This window comes from Neovison vison, chromosome 10 (genome assembly GCF_020171115.1).
Source record: "Neovison vison isolate M4711 chromosome 10, ASM_NN_V1, whole genome shotgun sequence".
Lineage (NCBI taxonomy): Eukaryota > Metazoa > Chordata > Mammalia > Carnivora > Mustelidae > Neogale > Neogale vison.
The window spans coordinates 36,247,247-36,275,199 of record NC_058100.1 but is presented as its reverse complement, the minus strand read 5'-3'; the positions used below and the strand labels follow the sequence as shown (position 1 = coordinate 36,275,199).

At 39.8% G+C, this 27,953-nt stretch overlaps 1 protein-coding gene and 1 pseudogene across 2 annotated transcripts in view; one reads left to right on the top strand and one right to left on the bottom strand.

Moving 5' to 3' along the window:
- POU2F1 (POU class 2 homeobox 1) overlaps positions 1-27,953 on the top strand; it is a 175,134-nt gene that overhangs the window by 69,606 nt on the left and 77,575 nt on the right. The gene's annotated exons all lie outside the window — the stretch shown is intronic.
- Positions 6,888-7,052, bottom strand: LOC122918958 (annotated as a pseudogene).

Genomic DNA, 27,953 nt, shown 5'->3' with positions numbered 1-27,953 from the left:
TCTTTTCCTTTTTATTTCCTTAATGATTCAACTTTCTATTTGCTCTAAATAATATATGTCTTAAAGGTAATATCCAATTATAATAAATATTGATTTTTAACATTTTTATAAAAAGATTTATACTTACTTATTTGACAGAGCAAGAGCACAGCAGGCAGAGCAGCAGAGGGAGAGGGAGAAGCAGGCTACCCACTGAGCAGGGAGCCCGATGTGGGGCTCGATCCCAGGACCCCGGGATCATGACCTGAGCTGAAGGCAGTCACTTAACCAACTGAGCCACCCAGGCGCCCAAATTAATTATTTTTTTTAAGTTAATTGGCAACCATTTGCATATTTCTAACCTGAAAATACCAAAATGTATTTCACAGGTTGGTCAATTGCTGTAAATCACAAAGGCAGGTAGTAGTATAGTGAGAGCTGGAAGCCCAGTGCTTCGGCTTCCGCACATTTTGCTCTCTGGTAGACTGCACTGTGTGCTGGTCCTGCCGTCCTGCGTAATGGATGTTCTTGGTGCAACTAAGATTGATGCATTTTAATATATGTAGTTCCCACCTCTGTATTCTGATTTGGAGGAAGAACTTTGCCCTAGAACACTGCTTTGTGGAAAAGACTTTATGTCACTATTACGTTATGTTTTCCTCTTAAAGGGATTTTTTTTTTTTTAAACAAAAAATGGAGAATAACTTGATGTTTAATCTTTAGTGTTAAGCTATAAAATTTTCCTCCATGCTGCCATGAGCTTTAATAGTTAACGATGATAGACTGTCTGCTTTCATATTTTTCTTAGGCTTTTTCTTTTAGAATTCTGTTAATGCCTTTCACAATAAATAATTGTTGAATTGAACCTGCTGAGTCGATGAATTGTTTTGCTTTGCTGAAACACAGATTCTCTCACAAGTGTAAAAGAAGAACTTGTGGCTATTTGCTGTCTGTACTGGGTTCATTCCTGTCTATGAAACTTTCAGTGTATTTTTCTTATTTACTTAGATGTGGAAATGAAATGATACTGTAAATCAGTTGTTTGCTATGATATTAGTGAAAGAGCAGGAAGCTTGAAATTGGAAGATCACGTCTGTGCCTCGACTCTGGCACTTTGGAGAGCATTTGTGTTAGGGCAGTCTGCGTCGATTCCCTCATCTGTAGAAGAAAGAAGAGAGTAAGGCTTCATAGGGTTTTATTAGGATTAAATGGGATCACATTTAAGCCTACCTAGCACGGTACCTGGTACATGAAGAGTGGATAATAAATATTTACCGGATTAAAAACCAAACAGTGCTTCAGGTATGTCTTAAGAGTATTTTACTAGAAGTTTTAAAGAATCACAAAACCTTAGAATTAGAGGGGCTGTCAGAGTTCAAGGCCAGCCTTCCTTGTAAGAACTTAATTCCTTCTCTGGTACCCTTGCCAGGTGTTCGTTTCCCAGCTGCTAGCTTTCGTCTTCAGACGCGACTCCTGGCAGGTTTTCCGGAAGCTCTGACTTGAGACTGCTGAGGGTCTGGCTTCGCCAAGACCCGGCCCTGGAGCGCACTCTCGGGAGATGGGTTGAATCCGGTGTATTTACGGGGGCCTCTCACTGCAGGAATCAGCGGAACACCGTAAAGGATATAGGACAGCCGCAGAAAATCATGAATCCGAGGCATTGCCTTTAATAGGAGATTAGGGGAAGGTAAAAGGATAGTGAAAGGAAGGGCCGGAGCAGGTTATGGCCAGAGAGGAGAATCCTCGACGCACAGCTTCGGTCTGGCCTCCTCGTACCCACCGAATGCAATACAGAGAGAATTTTAACTGGAAGTGATACACTCGGATTTATTCCGTTTTTAAGTAAATGTTCTGATTTTTAAATAGTTCTCCCTTAACTACTAACTTGAAATATGTTCCCTTTTTGTTACTTCCATCTCTTTATTCTAGTTCATTCTCTGTAGCCTTACAGAGTCAATACCTTTCTCATCCCTCATATCAGATCGGACACCTGCCAGCTTTACCTCTAAAACACATAGAGACTTGGTCCCTTTTGCTACCATCTGAGCTTAGGCCACCATCATTTCTTTTCTAGATTACTGTCATACATGGCCCAGAATCAACCAGTAAGTTTCCATTCCTGCTGTCCTGTTGAGAGCATTTGTCAAAACCTCTGGAGTCCTTCATTCTCAAAACAACTGCAGAGAACAACTGCCCCTGGTCCTTATCTCCCGAGTTACAGTGAAGCTGAAGAAACACTCCCCTAATTCCTGTTTTCTTGTAGGAATTGCTGAGGTATTGTCATTGTTCCTATGTTCCCTTGGGTTGCTGAACACTCAGAATGTCTGTTGAAATCCAGGCAGGGAGGAGAGGGTCCACCACATGACAAGGTGGGGTAAAGGAAGAGCTACCAGCTACCACGGGGTGTGCTCTGGGCTGTGGGAACACAGAGGAGCAGACAAAACTCAAAGTTTGCTTGTGAAGATTGAAATTGCTTGTTTTAAGCAGTTAAAACTCTCAGACTTCTGTTACTACACCAGATTATTCTGAAGTATTCTGCAAAATTCCTACAAATGCCCATGATACAGCTCTTTAATGTTTTCTTGCAAGATTAAGGATATAGGGGATTTCCCCAGGGCCAGTAAATAGGAGAGGGTGTGATCATCTAGCTAATGGAGGGCCCTTGGCCCAAGCTACATTCCAGATCCTTCTGTTGTAATGTCTGAAGACTAGACTTTTTAGGATGGTGAAATGGAGCTGAGATCCCTTCATGAAGTTGTAACTCTTGAATACCTATATTCTGTAGCAAAAGGGTGGGCGAGGAAAAAACCCACCCACTGACAAAGTATAGCAGTGAAGTCTTTTTTAACTTTACATCTAGGGAGATGTCATCCTGAGAATTCATACCAGAGCTCTTTTTAAGAAACAAATTCTAAGTTTGAATTCATGCCACCTATGTGATCTGGGAAACCAGGAATAAGAAATAAAAGTGATATTGGGGTTGAAGTGCCTCAGTGGGGTAGAGGCAAATACATTGTCTTTTTGAAGGAACGTACTTTCAACCCAGGCTTCTCAGACTCCTCCTCCAGAGCCTGTATCCCCAGATTATAGAACCTAAGAAGGAAGAAGCCAACATCAGAGTTGCAGCAAAACAACCAACAATAGAAGTAGACTCTCGCCATCTCCATGGACCTTAGATTATTGGAATTAGTCAGATTATCATTCAAATTAATATACAAATGTTTTAATAATAAAAGAGGGGCGTTGAAAACCCGGGCAAGAAGCAAAGTAAAAAATGACAAGGTAGATTTGGCAAAGGAACAATTTCTAGAAAAGAAAAAAATTTAGAAACTCAGTGGACAATAGTGGACTACAAACTTTTTAAAGAGTGAATTAATAATAGAGCTCAGGAGATTAACCAGATGTAGTACTAGTAGTTATGGATGAAAGACAGGAATCAGAAGGTAGGAGATTTGGAGGATGGGATGAGAAGATTTAAAATGAATCTAATTTTGGAGTTCAGAGAGAATAGAAGTAGTTCTCAGCTATTGTCAATTCAAATACTATATAATGGTTGAGAAGTCTCTAGAATTGATGAAAGGCATGGATTCTCAGCTTTAGGAAGCACAATGAAACCCTAAGTAGGGTAGATAAAAATTCTGTCCCTAGAAATATTATAGTGAAACTTCAGAAAATCCAAAGAAAGAATCTTTAATAGGGGACAGGAAGAATAGATCATTGCCCACACAGAGCCACATTTCACAGTACTCAGTAGCAGTAATGGAACCCTGAAGACAATGAAATTATAAAATGCTGAGAGAAAATAACTATCAGCCTTAAAATTTTTACCCAGCTAAACTTTTATTTGAAAATAAAGATGAATTGACATTTTAAACAAATAAAAACTGAATTCAGTGCTGTCATACCTTCGCTGAAAGAACTTTAAAATGATATACTTAGGGACGCCTGGGTGGCTCAGTTGGTTAAGCAGCTGCCTTCGGCTCAGGTCATGATCTCAGCGTCCTGGGATCGAGTCCCACATCGGGCTCCTTGCTCGGCAGGGAGCCTGCTTCTCCCTCTGCCTCTGCCTGCCTCTCTGTCTGCCTGTGCTCGCTCTCTCTCCCTCTCTCTCTCTCTGACAAATAAATAAATAAATAAATAATCTTAAAAAAAAAAAAATGATACACTTAAAGAAGGAATTGAACTCGGATGGAAAGACCAAGATTCCAGAGGGAATGAAGCAGATACTGGTCACTTAGGTAAATCTAAGTAACCTCTGTACACCTGTTTTGAGATGTTGGTACTTAGTAAATGCTTGATTGACAGTTGATCCATCAACTTTCCTGAAATAGTGTGCTCTCTCATTCCAACGTGGCAAAGGGGGACACTGACTTCTTAATTTAGAATTTTTCAAGGGAAGCTGGAATTTCAACAGGACTCCCAACATGGTTAGTCTTATTTTACAAAGTTAGGAGACACATTCAGTGTCTTGGATGTGATTTAGAATGGCTGAATTTCTTGAAAGATTTCTATTTATTGGTTGCAGAGCAAATTTTAAATTTGGTATCAACAAACTTTACCCCCTGTTTACCAAGATCTTAAATGTCACTCTTGATTTTTATTTGAAGACTTGAATTTCTACTCAAAATGTTCTCAGATTTTACATCCATTATTTAAAAGACAGTTCTAGATTTATTGTTTCTGAGAACCCATGCTAATCTAGGGCAAATTTTAAAATAATAAATGAAATAGAACTTGATACTCTATAACTGGCCAAGAACATCACAACCAGAAACTTCTCTCTCCCTTATGGTCCTGACTCTAAAAAAAGTATTTGCTAGACAGAATTTTTTCTAACTGTTGAAATTCAGCTATGTTATCAGTAGTATACTTTCAGTAGGATTTTGTTAGGAGGGCCAAAGTCAATAGATGAGTTCTCTCAGCACATATTTTTATATATTTTTGAAAGTTTTTTTTTTTTGAAGATTTTACTTATTTATTTGACAGAGATCACAAGTAGGCAGAGAGGCAGGCAGAGAGAGAGGGGGAAGCAGGCTCCCCGCTGAGCAAAGAGCCCGATGCAGGGCTTGGTCCCAGGGCCCAGAGACCATGACCTGAGCCGAAGGCAGAGGCTTAACCCACTGAGCCACCCAGGCACTCCTGAAATAGTTTCTTTTAAGGAGTTTTGTGGACTTAAGTTGATATCCTTGATCCACCATTTATTGGACTTTCTGGGCACCATTCATTTATTTATCGAGCAGGTATTTTTGCACACCTGTCAGGTTCTCGCCTGCACTGAGGTTGCTGTAGCGAACAAGATTAATAAGGTGCCTGTGCTCAGGAAGCTTGCCTTCTAGTGGGGCAAGTAAATGAGTTTTTAAATTATCAGAAGTACATAAAAAGACCAAAATAGGGTGACATGATAGTAACTTGGGGGAGAGGGGCATGTGTTTTGGGTTGAATGGTCAGGGAAGGCCTCTTTGAGGAGATGACCATCAGAGCCTGGAAGAGAGACGAAGCCTCCTGAGCAGGAAGCCTCCTAGGCTGACGGAACAAATTGCAAAGGCTGTGAGGCCCGTATGAGCCGGTGTTTCCAGGTGCTACGGGAGCATATTAATGTGGTGGTTTAAAATAACCTTACATTGTGTAGAAATTGATTTTGATTTTATAATGGTGTGAGAATCACACTAGAGTGTCATAACTTCAGTTCATATCTTTTACTGGCCCAAGTGTTGCTGCTGTAATTTTTACTCTGTTCTGTTTTCAGCCGGTGAACTCAGTAATGTTTGGTTGGAGATGTTTGATTTGTTTGCTGGTATGTGGTCTGTTTTCATTTGGGCAGTTTGTAGTGACCCACTGTAATATAAAAGCATTGAAATATTTGCTAAACTTAGTTGAATTATAAATCTAGTTTTTTACAGAGGGAGATAAGAGAGAATAACAAATGATCATTGTTTATTACACATGGAAGAAACTTTAAAGGGAGTATCCAAAATGTTAAAATATGCTATAGAATTTAAGCATCTAGTCTCTTTTTTCTTTAGAATAAATCAATTTCATAAATATCTAGTTATTTAGTTATACTACATAAATAAGAAACCCTTAAAATCACAGGAAAACTATGTTTCTCTTTTATTTTGAAATATACATATATTTGTACTCTTTTTCAAAAAGTAAATACTTTTTTTAGCTATTACTCTGAGTCCTGTGCTGTCTGTTCTAGCTCTTCAGCCTGCCAGACTGAAGCTTTCCAAGGTCAGAATCCTGTCTAATGTCTGGTCCCATGGAGAGAGTACAGGGCGTTACACATAATAATCTCTTAAAATTGTTTGAGTGCCTGAATGAACAAATGAATGAATATATGAACTTTACTGTGGAGGTAGTCTTTGGAGAATAATTAACCAATAATCGGCATACTTAAAAAGATAGATATTGACTGCTTTTTTAAAAAGGGCCTTTGTCATATTTGGAAAATTTAAGTATTTCTGAAGGGGGTGGGGTAGCCAGTGTGAAGAACACTCATATGGACCCAGAATCAGAAAACGGATCTGAATTGAAGCTGTGCTGTCACTCATGAAGTGTTCTGAAGTAAATCACGCTGTCTTGCACGTAGTTTCCTTGTTTGTCCAGTGAAGGGATTAGATTGATTGTTGCTAACATTTTTCTCTACTCTAAAACCCTATGATTTTTATCCTTTGCTATTTGCAAGAGCCAGGAGAGATAAAGGTTGCCTTTTATGTTAGATTTGATTCTAAATCTAATGATACAGGACAGTGGTGCTTAAACTATTTTTGTTAAATGGTAGAGAAACACTGGAAAAGGTTTCGTGGTGGTATGAGGACACAGTGCGCTATGTTATGATTAACTGCCGTTTCTGGTTTCTTTAGTGGCCTGTGCTCTTCATCTGCCTATCTAATTTTTCTTTGTATTGAGATTATTTTAGTACAAACAAGTAGTGTGTTTGTAAAAAAGGGCCCAGCCAGTATGGTAAGCTGTCTGGATAGTTTAAAAAAAGAAAAGATGTCTGGATAGTTGATGGTTTCTAAGTACGGGCTGGTCTACACTTGATCTTAGCCAAAAGGCCGAGAAGCGATGACGGGCTGGTCTACAATACAGTACATTTTCTTAAAGTTTTATTTTCTCAGGGTGGGAGGAGGTGCTAGGTACTTCTCTCTTTAAAATTAAGCATAGCATTCTCTTTTATACCATGTTAGCATATTGTTGACAAAGTTTTCTAAAGTGAAAATCTGTTTAGTAGCATATTCAAGTTTAGGATAGAGAATTTTTTTTTAAGATTTTATTTTTAAGTAATCTCTGGAACCCATTACGGGGCTCGAGCACACCCCCCGAGATCCGTAGTCACAGGCTCTACCGACTGAGCCAGCCAGGCACCCCAGAAGAGAGAATTTTAATAGCCTCATCTTGTGTCCCAAATAGCGTGAGGTTGGGGGAGATGATTTGAGGGACGTGGCTGTGGGCGCTCTGGTTTCTTCCTTTGTGGTGGCGGCTGAAGTCCGGCTGCCCCGGAGAAGGGCCGCTGCCCGGGAGCTCCTCACGTCCCGCTTGCCTGGCACACTGTCATTACTTGTTTTCTTTCCAGTTCACGTTAGGAAATGCACTTACGTTACCTTAATAATCTCTTCTCGGTGCCTCTGAACTGGGGAGAATGAGCTAGTGCGCCTTCTTACGGGTAGATGATACTTTTTCTCTTTTTAGTCTCTTTTGTAACAATCTGTGTAGGAGAGGGAGGAATGATAATATGTACTAAATCCTAAGTCAAGATAGGTTCTTGATCGAATTTAGCTAAAATGCCCCCCATTTATTGATCCTTTTTCTAATAATTGTTCACCATTCCTCATTGTTTGGAATTGCTATCTTGACTTTCTACTTTGAAAGTTATTAGCAGTTCTAACATATTTTGGCTTTACTCTCTGGAGGGAGCACTGAGTATATACAAGGTTATCGAATCATCTGCCATTGGGTTAATGGATTTAGGATTTTCATCTAGAGCTTTAGAAAGTCCTGCCCTCATTTTTGTGGCATATGAACATTACTTCAGGGGCCAAAATTTTAATAAAATATTTTTTTAACGGTGTTCTGTGGAACCGGTTGCTTGATGTTCTCATAACCAGTGTGATGTGAATGTGTTGTGGACGGTCTGTCTCTCCACCACGTTGACCGGAAGGCCTTTCTGTCTACCACTTTGAACCCCTTGAGGGTCATTGTTAATTTTTTGTTGTAGTTTTCTGATGAATGGTTCAACTATGAAATAAGTCAAAACTTTAACAGGTATGTTCTGGAGGTGCTGCTTTCTACTATAGGTAGCACAGAAAGGGTCTGTAGTGGCTGCCATCATATTAAAAAACAATTACTTTATTTTGTCTCAAAACAAACAGTACAAGTAAAAATTTCGTTTACTTCTACAGTTGAGTCATGAGTTGACAAGCTATTATATGAAGTTCAAGCAAGGACAGCATTTTGAAAGTTCTTCCAGTTAGCTTTTTTGCATTTAGGTAAAATGGGACCCTAATCTGGGGCAAAATGTAGAGGTGGCAAAAAATAAAAAAATAAAATAAAATCCAGTTTTATATTATTTTTGGGCAACCTGAGCTTTTTATCTGGAAAATCTTCCTTTGTATTTGCTAGTTTCCCCTTAATTACAGAACTTTCTTGTATTATAACAAATCTTTATATTTAAAACCAGTATTGGGGTACCTGGGTGGCTCAGTGGGTTAAGCCTCTGCTTTCGGCTCAGGTCATGATCTCAGGGTTGTGGGATGGAGCCCCGCATCGGACTCTCTGCTCAGCAGGGAGCCTGCTTCCTCATCTTTCTTTGCCTGCTTCTCTGCCTACTTGTGATCTCTCTCTCTGTGTCAAATAAATAAATAAAATTTTTAAAAATAAAAAAAATGAGGGCGCCTGGGTGGCTCAGTGGGTTAAGCTGCTGCCTTCAGCTCAGGTCATGATCTCAGGGGCCTGGGATCGAGTCTCATATCGGGCTCTCTGCTCCACGGGAGCCTGCTTCCTCCTCTCTCTCTCTGCCTGCTTCTCTGCCTAATTGTAATCTCTCTCTGTCAAATAAATAAATAAAATCTTAAAAAAAAAATGAAACTGATATTGTCAAATGCATTAAAAATAATTTAAGAAACGTTTAGTAAGGGACGCCTGGGTGGCGCAGTTGGTTGGACGACTGCCTCCGGCTCAGGGCGTGATCCTGGAGTCCCGGGATTGAGTCCCACATCAGGCTCCCAGCTCCATGAGGAGTCTGCTTCGCTCTCTGACCTTCTCCTCGCTCATGCTCTCTCTCACTGTCTCTCTCTCTCAAATAAATAAAATAGAAAAAAAAAAAAATTAAAAAAAAAAAAAGAAACGTTTAGTAATAGAACAATTTCACAAAAACTATGTATTTCTTGAAACCAAAAAATAGATGCATATGCTAAAAATTAACCATTTGTTGTAAATCTGTACATATATGTGCCCATAGGTACAGATAAAAGTGGAATCATACCCAGAACTCATCTAACATAGTCTTCCTTATACGCAAAGCACTTTACTGTGAAATATGGGGACTATTGAACGTTACTGACTTCTGTCATGGAGGCTGTTCTTTTGAAATCTGATAAGCTAGAAATGTTGGTGCAAATATATAACTAAATTGATATACGAAATAGGAAAGAATAGTTGAGACTGAAAACCTATAACTTAATATTGACCAGGCACAATTAACAAGACCAGATTTTGGAAATTCCAGTTTGTACATTACGTATGTGCATGCACATTAGGAGGTTTGCAGAGTTGCCTCTAACATAAGTGGTAACTACATTTCTTAGCAGACTCCAGTAACTGATCTAATTATAATCAATGAGCACCAAATTAGTAACTCTAAATAACTTAAATAGATGTTATTGGTAGGTTGCTTTTAACTTCAGATAATGAAAATTCAGTCTGGCTTCAACACAAGGAAATTGGCTTGGCTCACAGGATTGAGAGACCCAGAGCTGCAGGGTCAACAGCCTGGGCTCTCTGTGTTGCTTTGCCCTCGGGTTCTTTCCCTGATGGTTGCAAAACACCTGCTAGCAGCAGCCAGAGAAGTACGCCTCCTGGTTGTAATCTAGAGAATGGGGAGTAGCCACTTATTTTCTATGAAAAGTGAGACTAACTGTCCCAGAAAGGTTCAGGAGCTCTGTCCTTGATTTCATTGGCTAGAATTGAGTCATGTTCTGGATTACGGTCTATTCGTGAACAAGTCAGTAGCTGGGATTGATCATTCACCTCTTTCCCTTGAGCTGAGGTCATTTGCTAAACAGCATTGCCCATTTCCAAATGGGGAGAGTTGGGGTCGCCATCAGCATGTACTGTTACTGTAGTCCAGAGTAAAACCTCAGAATGAATGGAATTAGCAGCTGCTGTAAAAAGCAGTATAGAGGTTCCTCAAAAAATTAAAAACAGAAATACTGTATGAGACAATAATTCCACAACTAGGTATTTACCCAGAGAAACTGAAAACACTAATTAGGAAAGATATGTGCACCTCTTTGTTTGTTGCAACATTATTTACAATGACCAAGATGAATATGTAACCCAAGTGTCCCAGCTTTATCCATAATGAATGGAGAAGATGTGATTACACACACACAGAGACAGACAGACACACACACACACCAGATTATTCAGCCTTTAAAAGAAATCTCACCCTTTGTGACAACATGGCTGATATTATGCTAAGTGGAGTAAGTCAGAGAAAGACAAATACCTTATGATTTCACTTATATGTGAACTCTTCAAAACAAAACAAAGGTACAAACGGAAAACAGAAACAAATTCAAAATACACAGAGCAAATTGGTGCCAGAGTGGAGGGAGATGCGGGGGTGGGCAAAATAGGTGAAGGGGATGAAAAGGTACAGACTTCAGTGATGAAATAAACGAATCATGGGGATGAAAAGTACAGAGTAAGGATCACAGTCAGTAATAGCATAGTAACGTCGCCGGTGGCCGGTGGCGACCACACTTCTCACGGTGAGCACTGTGTAGTGTATTGTCAGTCACTGTGCAGTGCCTGAAACACAACAATGTATGTCAACTACACTTCAATAATGAAAAATTTTTTAAATCAATAATTAGCATTTTGGGATCAGTTCTGGACCACTAGTAGCAGCAAGACAATACTTTGACAGTCATTGGTATAGTGAGAATGGGCTGAGGACAGACCCCGAGAAACACCAACATTTAACAATTACAACGAGGGGCGTGTGAATCAGTCTTCTAGTTAAATTTATTTTGTGTGTATTTTTAATTATGAGCTACGAAAAGCTGTTATTTGGCCTTATTTCATTAGTTCTAACAGCATATTTCATATTTGATTTACTCAGTGGTTTTCTCTCTTCGTCTCTGGTCACTTGAATGTCACTAGCGTGGTATTTCTTTCAAAGAAAGAAGAAAGTGCTGCCCATTGTCTTAAAGGAAATAGAGAAGGGATTATAAGTGGGGTTTCTTTAACTGAAGTTAAAGGAAAAATGAATGGGTACTTTGTAGCGTATTAAGTGTCTAATGAGTTAGATACTGAGGAGGAATGCATTCTTGTATGCCCTTTTTTTTGGAAGCTCCTACAAGTAGAAACTTCAGACTTATACCTACCTACATGTTAGGTATCTTGGAAAAATTATTATTTGTTTATTATAAAGGAATAAATGATAAGATTTACTACCCTGTGTCTGAAGACCTCAGTGATTAGAAACAGTCTGTGATCAGTAATGGACTGTAACTGGTAGTGGGTTGAGTATCTTACGTGCGAGGACCCTCTTCTCCTTGAGGTATCACGAGCAGACAGTAGAACTCTTGTCTTCTTGTGCTTGGCATGTGTAGGACCACTGTTGACCTCTGCATCGTATTTTTTAGGCAATGAGTTACTAGCCAACAGACTCAGTTCAGGGGCCCATGAGTTCTCCTTTACATTTTGTGAAAAAACCAATTGCTGGGCCTCCAACCCCCAGAGTTTCGGATTCAGTAGGTCTGGCGTGGGGCCTGAGAATTTACGTTTCTAGTAACTTCCAGATGATACTGATGGTGCTCCTCCGGTACTGCACTTCGGTAATCGCTGTTGTGAAACATTTATGTTTAATGAAAGCAAGGAGCAGTCGTACTGAATTTGTTTAAGGAGAAGATTCATGGTACTTACTGCTGAGGTTTAGGTCAGACTGTATTGGTTTTTCTCTCTGGTGGTTGGCTATTACGTTACATGACCCACAGGGAATACGCCCTCAAATTCTACTTCTTTAGTAAAAGAATAGTTACCTTTTGATGATTGACTTCTCTCAACTTTTGACAGATGCATTGATTATGGCTGCTGGGCTGAAAGCTACTTTTGGCCTAGATGAAAATACTGGCATTATTTTGCTCGATGATCCCAAAGATAGGATTTTTTTTTTTTTTCAATTTGTTCTTTAGTAAGATACGGTAATTGTTATTTCACTCAGTGAGTATTGAAACTTTAAACCGGTCTGAGGCCAGTACAACCCTTTGCTGTTGCCAGCTGTGCATGTTTCTATGGAAACTCAGTAGGGGCTAGCGGGATTACTGTTGTAAGGAGCACACCTGGCTTATTTGCATCCAATTTAAGTTGGGGAAATTTCACAAAAGAATGAAAGGTCTGTAGACGTGTCAATGGACAGCCAGAAGGAGCTTGTCATTTGTAACCATCATATTGGTCTAAAGAGGAAGAGTGGGGTGGGTTTTCCTTACTCATTATAGTTCATGTTTCTGGACGGCTTTGGTTGATGTGCTAAAGTTTAGATTTGTCTCATTGTGTTTTGTTTTTGTTTTGGGAATATCCTTTTAAATATTCTAATATATATCCATAATTAAATATCTTTATGATTTTAAAATTCTCTTAAAGAATTTAAAGTGCATGTAGATCAGACTCTTTTTCAAGAAAGAAGGAATTTAATTTCTTTCCAGTTATACATTGTAATCAAATGTCTTAGTTTTTGACCACAGTTGCAGAATTATGGCAGAATGTTGTTGATATCTACTTTCAAGTGTTAGGAACTACTGTGAACCCCTTCTCTCACAAAAATAACTCTTTTTTTTAAAGAAGGCAGTTGGAACTATTTATGTATTGGATTTTGTTTGCACCATTGGACTTAAGCCTTGTTTCAGAGTTTCATAAATGGTTAGGTCCATCACTGAATGTACAGAAAACAATTATATGGACTAGTTACGTGAGCACAGAGTTACAGAGCACAGATACATAAAATTTAGGTGCTTTTTACTAATAAGTTACACTACTCAGTTATATTGACTTATCCTAGTTGTACTAATTAGTTATGCTAATTCAGACATAGCTACATGGTACAGGTGTGTGGCAAATGAGAGTCAGCGCAAGTATTGACTCCTCTTCCTTGGTTAAGGCTGCTTGAACTTTTCTTCCTTTTTTTTTTTTTTTTAAGATTTTATTTATTTATTTATTTGACAGGTCAGAATAGGCAGAGAGGCAGGCAGAGAGAGAAAGTGGGGGAAGCAGGCTCCCTGCTGAGCAGAGAGCCCGATGCAAGGCTTGATCCCAAGACCCTGGGATCATGACCTGAGCTGAAGTCAGAGCCTTAACCCACTGAGCCACCCAGGCGCCCCCGCTTGAACTTTCTACCGGTCTGAATTCCAAGGTTTTCTGGCAGAGTGTGGTGATCAGCGAGTGATGGTGAATTTCCATACTTTTGTGTGCCAAGTATTTCTTATTTTCTAGAGACAAAATTGTAATCCTGTACCTTTTTTTTTTTCAGAATATTTTGCAGTGATGGTCGTATACATTGATCTGTCACCTGGGAATGTGTGTGTGTGTGTATATGTATACATATGTGTATGTATATATGGTGTGTGGATGTGTGTGTATATAAAGCCAGTTGAAGTAGGTACTTGTAAATTTGGAAGGAAGGAACATTGGATTTGGGGATTTTTTTACATTAGTGAAATATACTCTTTAAAGAAAAAAGTGGGCTATTTTATTCAGCTTTATGAGAGAGTAGCACCTTGTAATACATGTTCCAAGGATCTTCTGCTTCACCTCCACGTTCTGACGTCCAGGCAGGTGCTAGTATCCCCATCCGCAGACGAGGAAGCACAAGGGCGGGGCGCCCTCCAGTCCCGTGTGCTCAGGCAGTGAACTACACCCTCACGGGTGGCCCAGTGCTCCCCACCGTGTATAATTGTTTGCCCTTAAAGTGTCAGGTTATTTTATGAAGTTTACTCAGTATTGCCTTTTTCTCTTTTTGTATTCATAGACTGGAAAAGTAAGAAGAGCTTTCCTGCCTTTTTAATTACCAAACTACTCTCAGTTTTCAGTGAATCAGTTCAAAGAAAGAATGCAGTCTTTCTGTACCTGGTAAATATTTTCTGCTCATAAAAGCTATTAATTAAGTAGCCTCTGATAAATCCAGGTGTTTATGATGAGTGCCTTTAATTTTGTGGAATGGCTATAAAAATGACTTACCATATTTATATATGATATTAGCTCTGAAATTTGTTTGATATTTATTGATGCGATGGAGTGATCCTTAGAATGCCTGTGACCTGGCCGGCGACAGAAAACAGTTTAGGATTGGCCCTAGTACTAGATTAGGCTGTGCTGGGTGGTTTCTTTTGTTTTGTTTTGTTTTGTTTTTGTTTTGGGGACATTTTTGTTTGGTATTGGAAAATGTTGTGAATTTGGTGCAAATAGTGTACATAAATATACTAAGTTTTCTCTTTATTTGGATAATATAACATTAGCAGTAACCCCTATGTGGCAGTTTAATAGTATTTTGTAAATAATAGTTTTACAGAATTAATCTAGTAATCAGAATATTAAACCTACATTTTTTCATTTTACGGATGACCTAAGTGAAGATTAAAGCGAGATCAAGTAACTTGCTTAAGAAAGTTGAGCTAGCGGGTATAGAGCTGAGGTCAAACTTGAGATCAGAGCCTACATATTTTGATTCCTACTATAGTGCCTTTTCAAAATTCTTATTTTTTAAGTACCTTAAGTAAGAATTAACATGCCTAAGAGAGTAAACAAATCATAACGACATTTCATATGGGTCAATGTATAACTTAAAATGTTAATTTAGGAACAGAGAGGACAAAATGGATCTATATATATGCCACATAGAATACTTTATCTATATTAACAATGGTATTAACATTAATAAGCTACTAGGTACCATTAAAGCTTTTAGATACACTTTATTTAAGCCTGAGGTGAACCCTTGGGCATATTTTGGACCTGTTTTGCAGAAAAGGAAACTGAGGCTTTCAAAGAGAGTGCTGTAGCTTAGGATGTTTAGAAAGTGGAGTTTAAAACCCAGTGCTCTCAGACTTAAAAGCGCATTACTAAGCTGTGAAGCCTGTTGATTTTTGGAATTAAAACTCAATCATAAATCCAACCTATCCCATGTTAACTATTATTGATTATAGAATAATTTCCTCTCATAACTCAGCCATCCAAAACTCTGAGCCTTTTAGGGACATATATTGAGGTAATGCAGAGAAACATGTCTCCTCTCTAATGATTTTAACCATAAGAATCATATTAGCTCTTTTTATAATGTCATTTAAATGTGTAGGTCTTACGCCTCTCTACAAAAGACAGGTGTTTATAAAATATTTGTATATTCTCAACATGTGCTTAAACTACACTAACTAGAGCAAGTTGAAAGGCGTATTTCCTGTGATAGAACATTTGTCTCCGTGTTTTTACTTATTATAACCGATCAACAATGAACAGTTATTATTTTTCTCAAGTATTTTTCAGACAGACCTTTCAAATTTAGTTAAATGTTAATGAAAGCAATCAATGTGACAGCAAGGAGTATCATTCGAAAATTAATACATTTCAAGTGTTTGGCTGGCTGGGGGATAAGTAAAAGCTCATTATCTGAAATGAAACAGTAATGATGAAAGTACAAAGAAAATGCCGTCTTCTTTATTAAAGTACCCAGCGTACCTGAGTTTGCCCAAACCAGGTGTATCTTTGCCTTAAAACCTGACTTTGCCCCTGAGACTCGCCTTTCCCCACAAATCTCCCATTTACCACCATCACCTGCCTGGCCCAAGGAGGGTGGGAATGCTTAGAATGTAGGCGATGAAACACTAAAAATACACTTTATTAGCAGATCGTGTGAGGTAACTGTTTTATTTCTGGTAGTGTGGAGAACTTACAGCAAAGAAATGTAATTTGTGTGCATTTTAACCTGTACGAAATAAGAAATGTAATTAGATTGCCTGGAATCTCTCTACTTGGGGCAGTCATGTGGTAGGACTGGATGAAAGGTGAGATACACTGGCAGATTTTATTGTTTGTTTTGTTAAATTCTTTCTAACCGGAGCTTGCAAAGATGGTATGAAACTTACCGATACAGTGACGTTTTGAGAAGATTCCGAAGTCGCTTACCTGCCTTCATATGTCTTAGAGCTGCTCATCGTCCGAGTAGAAGGGAAGGAGGTGAGGCGGGGCTGGGGCGGCGAGTGTGTGTTGACTCCCGACTCCGCTGGGCATCTGCGAGGCACACAGAAGTGTGGAAGGACGGGACGTAGAGCTGAGAGGGTGCTGTGTACCGAGTTAGGCGTTGCTTTTGTTCGGGCGAGCATCTTGTTGATCCACCATATCCTTCCATCGTTTGCTTTCGGCAGCACCAAGTGCTCCTGTTTCCAGTGCTCTGAGTCACAACCACCTGGGATTGCTTTCGGTGCTGATGTGATCAGGCATCGGTGTTCTGGGGTTGGTTGGTTTGTTTGCTTTTGGTTTCGGTGGGAGGGTCAAGTTTTAAATTTTCAGAAAACTGTAGTTAACAGTACTTCCCTGTAATACTTAAAAATTTGCACAGAGGGTAGATCTTAGGTGAAGTGCTCTTGCTACACATGCAGGTTTTAATGAGGAAAAAGGAGGGGAGGCAACTTTTGGAGGTCATGGCCAAGTTTATGGCCTTGTTTGTACTCTCAGAGGAGTATGCTTACCGCTGAACTTACCAAGTTGTATACATTAAATATATACAGCTTTTGTATGTCAAATATAACTCAATAAAGTGTATTTTCAAAAATGATTGCAAAGAAGAAAAATTATACTTCTTAAGTGTTATTTAAGGATTAAAGCATGAGGAAAAAAGCAGGAATCAGCCATGTCCAGATAATTGTAACATTAAGACTCTGTTCTTACCATGTACAGCAAAGGTGATCTTGGGGCCTGTGGATTAAAAGTCAGTTAAAAAACACAGAAATGGGGGGGAAAAAAAAGGAAAAAAAACCCCAGAAATGTTCAAGAGTATCACTTAAATTTTTTATTATAATAGAAGAAAAATCTTGACAGTGGTATTTATTAAATTTTCTAGCACATAACAATACCATTATCATTTTTATAATTCTTGGTTATTTTCAAAATAACTTCTATTCTCATTTTAAATTTAAGAGCAAACGTGGGTGATAGCATAATCTTCATTTCTCAAATGAGGAAATTAAGGTTCAGCTGTTGTGTTAAGTTTCTTAGGGGTGCCATAGCAAGGTACCACACACCAGGTGGCTTAAACAACAGAAATTTCTTTTTTTTTTTTTTTTTAAAGATTTTATTTATTTATTTGACAGACAGAGATCACAAGCAGGCAGACAGGCAGGCAGAGAGAGGGAGAGGAGGAAGCAGGCTCCCTGCAGAGCAGAGAGCCCGATGCGGGACTCGATCCCACGACCCTGAGATCATGACCTGAGCCGAAGGCAGCGGCTTAACCCACTGAGCCACCCAGGCGCCCCAACAACAGAAATTTCTTACCTCATGGTTCTGGAAACTAGAACTTCAAGATTGAGGTATTAGCAGGGTTGGTTCCTTTGGAGATATTTCATGTCTTCTTCTTGTCTTGCCCCTGTTATGTATCTGTGTCCAAATTTTCCCTAAGGATACCAGGACAATGGGAATGGGGCCCACCCTTGACATCCTCTTAACTTGATCATTTGCAGAGCCCCTATTTCCAAGTTAGTCACACTCTTCTTTTGGGGGACACAGTCCAACCCGTAACAGACAGTAAGTCTTTCAGTCAACATCTCTTAAGTAAGGAAGTTAGACATATCACATTGTCGTGCCGATAAAATAATAAGTTTTAAAGATGTGTAAAAATAGATATATATAATATATTTAAAATTTATTTGCTGATATTGCCTTTTGTCTGGGTAGATTTTATTTAAAACTATATGAGATTCTAAAATATTTAATAGAGGGATGCCTGGGTGGCTCAGTCGGTTAAGCAGCTGCCTTCAGCTCAGGTCGTGCTGGCATCGAGCCCCGCTTCGGGCTCCCTGCTCAGCTGGCAGTCTGCTTCTCTCTCTCCCTCTGCTCTGCTCATGCTCTCTCTCTCTCTTTCTTACTCTCTCTCAAGTAAATAAAATCTTTAAACATAAATAAATAAGGTAGTAGTTAATAGAATTTGGGGTTGTGATAGGTTTCTGGCTCTTTTTTGGGTATGCGGTATGTTATTGGTTGTGGAAAGGTTGTTCATTTCTCGGTGCTCGCATGGACTTTCACTCCTGCAGTGTAGAGCCTCACAGTGTGGACTCCTCCGTATCTCGAGATGTCCATCAGAATACTATTTAAATTGTTTCCAGTGCGCTCTGACCATAGGTAATCTGTGCGCTTCGTGCTCCTGTCCGTGTTAATGTGCACCTTGCAATCTGAGACTTCTAGGGATGGGGATGGCAGGGCTCCACTGGAATTATAGTAAAACACTGGTAGTTTGTTGAGCTCTCCCCCCTTTTTTCCTTTGCTATTGTTTTATTTTGATTTTAAAACACTCCCAGTACTTCAGTGAATAATCCTATAAATAAGGACATTCTGCTGAAGAGCCACAATACAGACATAAAATGCAGGAAATTAGCGGTATTACTTTACTGTCAACTAATCCATAGACCTGATTCGGATTTGCCAAGTTGTCCCAAAAATGCCTTCATAGTAAAAGTACCTACTGCAGGATTCTACACAGCGTGTAATTATCCTATCTCTTTACTGTTCTTCAACCATATTCCTTAGTCTTTAATTGATTTTCAGGACTGTGACACTTTGGAAGAATATATTTTGTGGAATATCTTTGAATTTATGTATGTGGTTTTTGATTTTTTGTGGTTTTCTGAGTTTTTTAAAAAGATTTTATTTATTTATTTGACAGACAGAGATCACAAGTAGGCAGAGAGGCAGGTAGAGAGGGAGGGGGGAAGCAGGCTCCCCGCTGAGCAGAGAGCCCGATGTGGGGCTCGATCCCAGGACCCTAGGATCATGACCTGAGCCGAAGGCAGAGGCTTTAACCCACTGAGCCACCCAGGTGTCCCTTTAAAGATTTTATTTACTTGTCAGAGAGCACAAGCAGGGGGGTGGCAGGCAGAGGGAGAAGCAGGCTCCCCGCTGAGCAAGGAGCCTGATGCTGGGACTCAATCCCAGGACCCTGTGATTATGACCTGAGTCAAAGGCAGGTGCTTAATAGACTGAGTGACCCAGGCGTCCCTGAATTTGTGTTTATCTGATAGTTCCCCATGATAGATTCAGGTTCTATGTCTGTGGCAGGAATATCACAGAAGTGATGTTGTGTTCTCACTTCATCTTTTCTGGTAGTGCACAATTTTGATTTGTCCCTTGACTAAGTGACCTTAACTGATCGCTTGATTATGGTGATGCTTACCAGGCTTCTCGGTAAAGCTGCGTCTTCCCTTTGTAATTGCTTAATATTTTGTAGGGAAACTACATTTTCATCATCAAATTTTTATTTGATATTAGATATTTTATTAGATAGAGCATTTTGACTGAACTTCTATGATGATGATAGTTTCCAAATGCTGACTTTCTATTATTCTTTCTATATTTATTATTTGGAATTCTACAAGGAAAAAACCTTCTTTTCTCCCTGTTTATTTATTTATATCAACATGAATTCCTATGAGTAATGGTTATAATTTTTTACAGACTTTCATTTATTCACTTGAGAGAGAGTGTGAGCATGAGGGGGGTGGGCGTGGCGGAGGGGGCAAAGGAGAAGCAGACTCCCTGCTGAGTGAGGAGCGTGACGTGGGGCTTGATCCCAGGACCCTGAGGTGACCTGAGCCAAAGTCAGACGCTTAATTGACACTTAACTGACTGAGCCACGCACCCCAGTAATGGTTACAATTTATTGTTTTTATTTATTTTGTCATATTGCCTGAAATTTAGTCAATAGAAGGTTCTTTTAAACTTGCTTTTGTGTCTTTTCTGCATATTCCCGTTATTCTTAGAGCAGTCCACTACTAATTTCTTCACCAAAACAGTAAAAAGAAGGAAAGGAAAAATAAAATGCAGAGTTTCAGCCTAGAAACAAAAAGCCTCCATAAAGATACAGAAAATATAAAGAACTAAATGAAAATTTTAGAACTGAAAACAACAATAACTGAAACAAAAACTCAGTGGATGGCTCACAGCAGAATAGAGGGGACGGAATGAACTGGAACATAGAACTGTAGAAATTACCCAATTTGAACAAGAAGGAGAAAATAGAACAATAAATGAGCAGAGCCACAGGGTCCTGTGGGACTGTGACAGAAAGACCACAGAGGAGGAGAACGGAAAGTGGGGTGGTCTGAAAAATTCTCGTAGAAAGACGGGCTGAAAACTTACCTATAGATTCTAGAGTCTGAGCAAGTTCTAAACAACATAAACCCAAAGTAGTAATAATAAAGTGTTGGTAAACTAAAGACAAAGGAAAGATCCTGAAAACAGTGAGAGAGAAATGATGCCTTTCCCTATGGAGAAAAACAATTCCAATGATAGTGGATTTCTCCTCAGAAACCATGGAGGCCAAGAGGCAGTGGCATCACATTTTTCAAGTATTGAGAAAGAACTAAAAATACCAACTTCTGTATTCATCAAAAATATCCTTCAGGAGTGAATGGGAAATCAAGACATTCTTAGATGAAGGAAAACAAAGCATTCATCTCTGGTAGACCTACCCTAAAAGAATGGCTAAATTAACGAAATATGTAGTTTTAAATCAACAGAATATACTTAGGACTTGTGTACCAAAGACTACAAATGCTGGTAGTAAATCAGTTTCTTTAACTTCAAGACTTCTTACATAGTTGCAAGAATGAAGCCTGAGGATATTGGTGAAGAAATTGACACATTAATCATTGGAACAGAAACAAAACCCAAAATAGGTCTACACAGGTATAAATGATTAATTTGTGACTAAGGTACAAAAACATTTGGAGCAAACAGAGGGAGGAAAATCTTTTTGACAAACAATTAAAAAAGAATAATTAAAAAAAAAAACCCACCTTTACTGTTCACACTAGGAAGAAACATAGAAGGAAACCTGTAGAACAGAGGACTTGATGAATAGTTCTTAAACATGACCCCGGAGGGGCAACTGGCTGCTTCCTGCAGTACAGCATGCTGCTCTTGATGTTGGGGTTATAAGTTCAAAGCCCCTGTTGGGATTAGAGATGACTTAAACATAAAAATCTTAAAAACAAAAACCCAAAACACATGACACCAGAAATACAGCCTACAAAAGGAAAAAATTGATAAATTAGACATTACCAAAATTAAAATATTTTTCTGTGTCCATTAAAAGCATGGAAAGGCAAGCTCCACAGTGGGAGAAAATATTTGCAAAGCACATATCTGATAAAAGGCTGATACCTACAATATGTAAAGAGCTCACAAAATGCAGCCCTATGGAGGAAAAGGAACCCTCATACACTCTTGGTGGGAATGTAAGTTGGTGTAGCCACTGCAGAAACCAGTATGTATGTTCCTCAAAAATTAAAAATACAATTACCATATGAGCTAGTAATTCCATTACTGTGTATTACCAAAGAAAACACTAATTCAAATTCAACAAGATACATGAATCCCTATGTTTATTGCAGCATTATTTATAATAGCGAAGATGTGGAAGCAGTGCAAATGGCCACTGATAATGGAGGAAGAAGTTGTGGTATATGTCCACACAAAGAAATATTACTCAGCCATAAAAAGGATGAGATCTTGCCACTTGTGAAAACACAGACAAACCTAGAAGGCATTATGCTAAGTGAGATGAGTCAGAGAAAGACAGATTCCATATGATTCCACTTACATGTGGAATCTAAGAACCAAATGAACAAAAAGCCGAATCAGACCTATAAATATAGGAAAAAACTAATGGTTGCAAGAGGGGAAGGGGTTGGGGGGAATAGGCACAAATGGGGGAGGGGACTGAGAGATCTAGGCTTCCAGGTATGGGATGAACAAATCACAGGAATAAAAGACAGCGTAGGGAATATAGTCATGGTATTGTAGTAGTGTTGGATGGTGACAGGGGGTAGCTACACTTGTGATGGGCATAGTTGACACGTAAATTTGTTGAATCACTGTGTCACGTACCTGAAACTGATATAACATGTGTCAGCTGTACTTCGACCTCCCCTCCCACACACAGTGAAACTCAGTTCTAGAAATCGAAACAGTCCTTTAGAAAAGGGAGATTTGGGGATTTTTAGAAAAATCCAAAAGAATTGAATAGACATGTCGCTGAGGAGGATACACAAATAATAAGCATATGAAAATACGTTCTGTATTGCTACAATGAAAAGTAATAATATCAAATGCTGGTGTAGATTTGGAGAACCCGGATCTCTCATACATTGTGGAATCCTAAAATGGTACAGCCATTCTGGAAAATATTTGGAAATTTCTTCAAAAACTAAATATACACTTAACCATGTGACCCAGCAGTATCACTTCTGTGTATTTATCCCAGAGAAATAAAAATTTGTCCACATAAAAACATATACAGGAATGTGCTTTATATATTATAGACGAGAATCCTTTACCAGACAGGTCCTTTGCAAGCCTTTTATCCCATTGTGGAGCTTGTGACCCAGTGCACATCCCAAACATGAAAGTTTGTAGCACCGTTTTTGGTAATAACTCCAAACTGGGAATGACCGAAAGTCTTTTAATAGGTGAATGGTTAAACAGATTAGGGTACATCCATACTATGGAATATTCTGTTCTGCAGTAAAAAGGAATGAACTGTTGACACACAGGACAACTTGATTAGATCTTAAGGGTATTATGTTGAATAAAATATGCCAACCTGAAATTGTCATATATGATATGATTCCATTTTTATAATATTCTCAAGATGACAAAATTATAAAGGTGGATGGCAGATGATTGGTTGTCAAGGATTCAGAATAGCCAGAAGGGGAGGAATGAGTACAGCCATAATAGGGTAGCAGGAGGGAATTCTTTGTGATGAAATGGTTCTCCTGGGGCGCCTGGGTGGCTCAGTGGGTTAAGCCTCTGCCTTCGGCTCAGGTCATGATCCCAGAGTCCTGGGATCGAGTCCCGCATAGGGCTCTCTGCTCTGCAGGGAGCCTGCTTCTTCCTCTCTCTCTTTCAGCCCGCCTCTCTGCCTACTTGTGACCTCTGTCAAGTAAATAAATAAAATCTTAAAAAAAAAAAGAAAAGAAAAGAAAAGAAAAAGAAATGGTTCTCCTGTATTGTGATTGCAGTGGTGGTGTTGTGGTCTACCTACACATGTGACAATAAGATGACAGAACTACACATACCCTTTTTTTTTTCTTAAAGATTTTATTTATTTATTTGACAGAGATCACAAGTAGTCAGAGAGGCAGGCAGATAGAAAGGTGGAAGCAGGTTCCCTGCTGAACAGAGAGCCTGATGCGGGGCCCGATCCCAGGACCCTGGGATCATGACCTGAGCTGAAAGCAGAGGCTTTAACCCACTGAGCCACCCAGGTGCCCCTACACATACCCTTTATACCAATGTCATTTGCTTGGATTTGATAGCATATTGTAGGATGAACTATTTCAAACAAAAAGAGATACTGTCATTTGTATATGGTTTTGGAGAAACAAATAGTTACCTGACAAGGAGGGCAATAAAGGAAGATCTGAGGTCATAACTTTTGAACCTGTCTTTATATGTTAGGTGGATAGACTTATCATGAGTTCATCCAGGGAGGAGAGATCCTGTAGAGAGATTGGCAGTCCGTACATGTTTTTGGAATGACTGCTACTACACCGTTGACATTGTTAAAACGTATTAGTAACACTGATTAGTCAGAAGAACATCTTCATTAGTTGAGTAGAGAAATGTGTTTTTAAATTTATATATCACATAGACTCTGCTATACTTATTACCCATGTATCTTCACACAAATTTATGAAACCGAGAGTAAGAGATACACAGAGAGGACACCTCACCGATATCTTATGAAACCTAATAGTTCAAAGGGACGGGTGGGAATCATTAAGCAGCATGGGGTTTCAAATAAAACACAATAAATAAAAGCCTGTATTTCATGGATTTAAGAAATGGAATCAGAGAATTCACATTGCAGTTGTTAGGAGAACTCTAATACTAGCCAGAGATGTCAAGACAGGCTGTAGGCCTGTGTTAAAGCCGGGTTGTCACCTGCTCTTCTCCTCCGTAGAATCTTCTTACTTGGTGGTCGTGTTTGGGGTGATTGTCGGGTTCTTCTGTCTGATCAGCTGGGAGCATTCTGTGTCTCAGCCTTGTGCCCCCACTTCCTGTCCCACTGCCCGGCCGCACCGAGTCCGTATTTGTTGAATGTGCTCGTGCATAAAATCAGTGACTTTGCAAAACTCCGTAAACTAGGAAAAAGAAAAGACAGTTACAGCATCAAACCGGCTGACAGGCTGAGCTGCACAGCAATGCGACGGCGACCCTTCCGTAGAGCAGTGCGCAGTTCAGACTTCACAGCCAGAAATGCAGGGTGGAATTCTACAGTGACGGGTCTACTAGGAGTCGCCGCAGGGGTCGCCCGGGTGGCAGGTGGGCTCCGTGCACGACGGTGTGTGTGTGTGTGTGTCGGCAGAAGTTACGGAGAAGCGCAGAAGCTCCCGCCTCTTCACCGGAGCTCGCTGCTGTCCCGCGGGGTGGCTTTCCTAGCGCCCCGGTGGCCGAGGGACTCCTCGGATCACAGCTGCCTGCACTGTCTGTCCGTGCCGTCTGCTGCCCCTCAGAGGCCGGCCGGCCCGCAGCACGGCCCTTGTCTGCGCTCCCAGCCTGTCCCGTCCGGTTGGACTCTCCCCTAGTTCCACGGTTTAAACCGTTATCTATCAACTAAGGGATAGAGAAGGAGGAGATGACGTCTCTGGGAAAACTTCAGTGGAATGTTTTGAAAAGTGTAGATAAAGGATCATTACTGAAAATGCTGCTGGATTAGATGTGAGAAAAGAGCTGTAAAATATTAGGGATAAATTGTTCTTTAAAAAAGAAAGAAAAAGATTCTGTGCTCTCAGTGCTTGATGTGTCTTTTAAGTTCTTGCCTTTTTCTTTTAAAGGTTTGTTTATTTTAGAGAGAGTGTGTGTGCAGGGGGTAGAGGAGCGAGCGAGAGGGAGAGAGAATCCTCAAGCAGACCCTCCCCGAGCGCGGGGAACAGCACAGGCTCTGTCCCAGGGCCCTGAGGTCCTGACCTGAGCCGGAACCAGGAGTGGTCTACTTAACTGCCTGAGCCACCCAGGCGCTCCACATTCTTGTCTTACCTTTTTTTTATATATATATTTTCAAAAGATTTTTATTTATTCATTTGAACAGACAGAGATCACAAGCAGGCAGAGAGGCAGGCAGAGAGAGAGAGGAGGAAGCAGGCTCCCTGCTGAGCTGAGAGCCCAATGTGGAGCTTGATCCCAGGACCCGGGGATCATGACCAGAGCTGAAGGCAGAGGCTTAACCCACTGAGCCACCCAGGAGCCCCTTGTCTTACTTCTAAAGCAGTTTTTCAATTTGTGGGTCATGAAGTCAATTCAGTAGATTGAAATCAGCAGTTAAAAAATATGTATTATATTGTACTACATCTAAGAAGGAGCATTGTTTCATGAAATTCTTCTTGAGTTTTTTATATTCTTAATATATATATCAAATATGAAAAGCTTGAAAAACAAATTCAAGAAATTGAAACTGAAAATACTGGAGTAAGTATTAAAGGATATGATTCACCCAGAAAAGAAGAGGAAACTCAAATGAGTGGATTTAATTTTAAAGCAAAGGCTTTGGTCCACCATCAAAAGATGAGTAAATAAATGTATGCTTATGTACTTTCTGTTAACATGAAGTGTTTATGATATAATGGTTTTATAATATTTAAGTTGACCTTTTTAATTGACCAACTACAAATCTCCGTGTCATGGGTAAGAGTTTCAGCATATTTTATTTTACTTAAACTTTCCTCTCATGCCTCCTTGTTATGTCCTTTAGCCCCTGCTTTCTCTGCCACTTAGTAGTGTGACCTGTGAGTCATTCTCTAGGTCTCAGTTTGGTTTTTCGGAAAGAAAATCATCCCTACGATCTCCTGTTATTGGGCAGTGCTTATTTGCCAGAATGATAAAAATAGATTCGGTCTTGGTGTTTGCCCATTGAAGATTTTTCGTAAATACAGCAGGCATTGTTTTCTTAAATCTGTTCCTCTTAAGCTCTGAAATTCCGTATTGCAGCCTTGGGGTGGGGGGGATGTTACTCACATATACTGTGATATTCCGTGCAGAGGAATAGTGGCAGTGCTGATACCCATCACTTGATTTTGGATCTAAGAAATTTCCAGGTCCTAGAACGTTCTTTTGTATTTGAGCCTTAGTAAATTATTTTAGGCTTTCTGTGGATGATGAGTTTTGGGATGAGGTTTTTGGTAAGATAACAGTTTATAATTCTTGAGCTAATAAAACATTTTTGTATTACTGAGCATCTGCTGAAGCAGTGTCATTATTTTCTGTAAAGAAGCTGGTGAGGAGATTAAAGTAGTGGTAGATTTTGAAAATAGGTGAGAATTAAAAAGACAATTGCAGGAGCCTGGGTGGCTCAGTCCTTAAGCGGCTGCCTTTGGCTCAGGTCATGATCTCAGGGTCCTGGGGTCGAGCCCCACCTTGGGCTCCCTGCTCAGCGAGGAGTCTGCTTCTCCCTCTCCCCCTCCCCCAGCTTGTGTTCCCTCTCTCCCTGTGTCTCTGTCAAATAAATGAATAAAGTCTTTAAAAAATAAAGAGGCAATTGAGATTGCCCAGGTGTGAAAGCAGTGGGGCTAGGAGATGAAAAATCCTACTGAGGGGCAGACGGGATGTGCCGGCGACCAGTTGCCGATTATACCTTCCTGTTCCCCGGACTGGCTGGACGGCCAGTCCTGGGGTGTACAGTCGGCTGTTCATCTGGCCTGTGACCAGGTTGGAATTTGATAAGTGAGGTTGGTGGAGTACAGGCCTCCTTCTGTTCCCTCATACACAAAAGATGTGTTTTAAAAATCTAGTTTGTCATTGAGTTGTTATTGTCCTCAGGTGCCTTTCTAATGAGACCGAGACTAGCCATATGATCATGAGTGAAGAACTACTCTAATACAGATGCTGTGAGCCATGAATTCTGGATTCTGGAAGAGCATTTCTTCCCATTCTTAAAGAAAAGGCACAGGGGTGCTTGGCTGGCTCAGTTGGAGTGGCATGCGACTCTTGATCTCAGGATCAGGAGTTCAAGCCCCACACTGGGTGTAGAAATTACTAAAATAATAATAATAATAATAATGAAAAATACAAAAAGCCTCAGTTTTAAGCCTGATTTTGAAGTATGTGAATTTTAACTTTGTCTTTCAGCTCCTTTTTATACTACTATACGCTACTATTTCCTATTTTCTGCTTTCTGTGAACCCTTTCCCCATCCCCCAAGTACAGGTCAGCTAATAGCATTTATTTTATAAGAGTATTTACTGGCCTTTTTCCAATGGGAACAATTATTACCACCCTACAACTCCTTAGTGAGGTGTTAAAGGAAAGCAGTTGAATTGGATTAATTTGTGCTAAAGTGTGAATGACTGACAGCCCTACAAAATTTTCCAGAAATTTCTATTTTTAGAAGGGTATTCTTTTTAGGTTAAGTTTTAATCTGATATTTCAGACAGAGGGCCCAATAAAGTGAATACTTGAGCTTTGTGGGAAAGCTGTCTGTTCCC